A 3,224-nucleotide genomic window follows, 5' to 3' on the forward strand; every position below is an offset into this window, starting at 1 on the left:
GCCAAGGCTTTTATTATTATTTTTTTTAAGGTAGGTTCCACACCCAGCATGGAGCCCAATGCAGGGACTGAACTCATGAAGCTGAGATCAAGACCTGAGCTGAGATCAAGAGTCGCACTCTTAACCAACTGCGCCACCCAGGTGCCCCGTGCCAAGGCTTTTCTGCATCGAGAAAGTTTGCATACAACCTTCTTCCTTCATTAAAAACAACGAATGAATACAAAGCCCACACTGATGAGGAAACCTTTCAAAGGGGAGTCAATCAGAGACAACGAAGGAATTTCTTCCACTGGGGCCTATTTTCCACTCCATTTCTACTAGGGGTTCCGGGGAGAATTCACATATATCAATTTCTACCTCCAGCCTGTTGACCCTCAAATCTAGAGCTCCAGCCCAGTCTTCTCTCCCCAGCTGAGACTGGTAATCCAAACTGATTTCTAGTACCTTCACCTAAATGCCCCATGGACCTATCAGACTCAGGGGTCCCAAAGTGGACTAATTATTTCCACTTCCTCTCCAGAATCTTTTTGAAAGCCCCAGCATTCTCAGATTTAACTTTCACAAATGATTCCTACATGACCCTGAAACTTGCCCTCCCCCCATTTTTTTAATTGGGGCAAAAGTCACTTAACATAAAATTAACCATGAGCCATTTTATTTTATTTTTTTATCAATTTTTAAAATGTTTATTTAATTTTGAGAGAGAAGGGAGGGGAGAGAGAGAGAGACAGAGAGAGAGAGAGAGAGAGAGAGAGAGAGAGAAGACAAGTGAGGGAGGGGCAGAGAGACTTGGAGACACAGAATCGGAAGCAGGCTCCGAGCTGTCAGCACAGAGCCCGATGTGGGGCTGGAACTCATGAGCGGTGAGATTACAACCTGAGCTAAAGTCAGATGCTTAATCGACTGAGCCACCCAGGTGCCCCAACCATGAGCCATTTTATTTTTTTTTTAAATTTTTTTTTTTTTTTTCAACGTTTATTTATTTTTGGGACAGAGAGAGACAGAGCATGAACGGGGGAGGGGCAGAGAAAGAGGGAGACACAGAATCGGAAACAGGCTCCAGGCTCTGAGCCATCAGCCCAGAGCCCGACGCGGGGCTCGAACTCACAGACCGCGAGATCGTGACCTGGCTGAAGTCGGACGCTTAACCGACTGCGCCACCCAGGCGCCCCCCATGAGCCATTTTAAATTGTACAATTTAATGACATTTAGTGCATTCACAGTGTTGTGTGATCATCACTTCTATCTAGTTCCAAGATGTTTGCATCACCCCCAAAAGACATACACCCATTAAGCAGTCACTCTCCGTTTCCCCTCCCCTCAGGCCCTGGAAAACACTAGTTTACATTTTATCTCTATGGACTTGCCTATTCCATATGTTTAATGTAAACGGAGTCATGCAATATGTGACGTTTTGTGTCTGGCTTCTTTATGTCAGCAGAACGTTTTCAAGGTTCACCCATGTTGTAGCATCAGTGCTTTAGTCCTTTTTAGAGGCCAAATAATATTCCATTATATGGATGGACCACATTTTGTTTATCCATTCATCAGCTGCTGGACATTTGGGTTGTTTCCACTTTGTGGCTATTGTGCGTAGTGCTGCTATGAACATTCATGTACAAGCATTTATGTGAGTTCTAGTTTTCAATTTCTTGATATATACCTGGCAGTGGAATTGCTGGGTCATAGGGTAGTTCTGTATGACTTTTTGAGCAACCACCAAACTCTTTTCTGCACGGGCCACACCATTTGACATTTACGTCTTACTCTTTGCATTCCCACGGCAACATACAAAGTTCTAATTTCTTCATATCCTTGCCCACCCCCATCCCCACACTTTAAAAAAATTGTAGCCAGCCTAGTGGGTGTGAGGTTGTGGTTTTGATTTGCATTTTCCTAACGAGTAATGGCATGGAACATCTTTTCAGGTGCTAGTTCGCCATTTGTATATTTTCTTTGGAGACGTGTTTATTCCCCTCCTCTGTTCATTTTTTATAACATCCTTGACTTAAAAAATTTTTTTTAAGTTTATTTATTTATTTTCAAGAGAGACAGAGAAAGTGAGCAAAGGAGGGGCAGAGAGAGAGGGAGAGAGAGATCCCAAGCAGTTTCCCGCACTGTCAGTGTGGAGACCAATGTGGGGTTGGAACTCATGAATCGTGAGATCACGACCTGAGCCAAAATCAAGAGTCAGACACTTAACCGACTGAGCCACCCAGATGTCCCTTAATGTCCCTGACTTTTTATTGAGACCAGAATTTGAGTCTCAGGCTGCAAGCCTGGTGTGTGGGGCAGTCACTTAGCTGGGTGGCCAGCAATTGTAGCAGAGGGAGCTTTCTCTTCCATGCTTGTTTTCTTGCACTCTTTCCCAGTGGGCAGTTGTTATACAGAAATCTAGTCAAGGCTGTCATGAATCTGTTGTCTTGGTTAAGGGCACTATCATCCACATAGTCATCCAAGTTAAAACTTTGCTGTAATCCCTCACTCCTCCCCTTTCCTAACTGCCCTTGTCTGCTCAGTTACCATCAAACATCAGGAAGTGCCAAACCTGCAGCTCAGCTTCAGAAACAATACTAAAGTTTATGGTGGTGTATTGGAAACTGACCTTAATCCTGGGTTCATTTTGTATTAATGCCAGAATTTCCCCTTTGTTTCTGATTCTTCATTTCGAAATTTTGTCATGTGGTGTAAAATTTTGCAAGCTGCCTCACATGTGCTTTCTTAAATCCAAGGTGAAAGTACAAGTTAAAAAAAGGTTTACACAGTTTAACTCCTGTATAGTTCTGTGAAAACGAAACAGCTTTTATCATTTGCTAAGTACTCATGAAATACGTGCTTATTTTGGAAATGCAGAAACTGCACACAACAAGCAAACACATAAAAAGAGTAAAATAAAAATCGTCTATAAACTTACCACTAAGTCCTGTTAATATTTTGGCAAATATCCTTTCAGTGTTATCTATCTACACTATTTGTTTTAAAAAATAGGACTATATTATAGATCTTTTCTATAACCTATGATTTTCATCTGACAGTATATCATGACCATTTTCCTTCATGGTTAACTAGACTTCCACAGATGTAAGTTTTTAAATATTATATGCATTAAGTGTCATTGGAGAAGCCTGTTAAAATAAAGATTCCAAGTCATACTCCCAGAGATTCTGATTCTGTAGTCTGGATCTATGCCCAGAACTCTATACTTTTTTAATGTTTATTTATTT

Source organism: Lynx rufus, unplaced genomic scaffold, assembly GCF_022079265.1.
Source record: "Lynx rufus isolate CCGP_SWC_20201006 ecotype Redwood Valley unplaced genomic scaffold, mLynRuf1.p SCAF_13, whole genome shotgun sequence".
Classification (NCBI taxonomy): domain Eukaryota; kingdom Metazoa; phylum Chordata; class Mammalia; order Carnivora; family Felidae; genus Lynx; species Lynx rufus.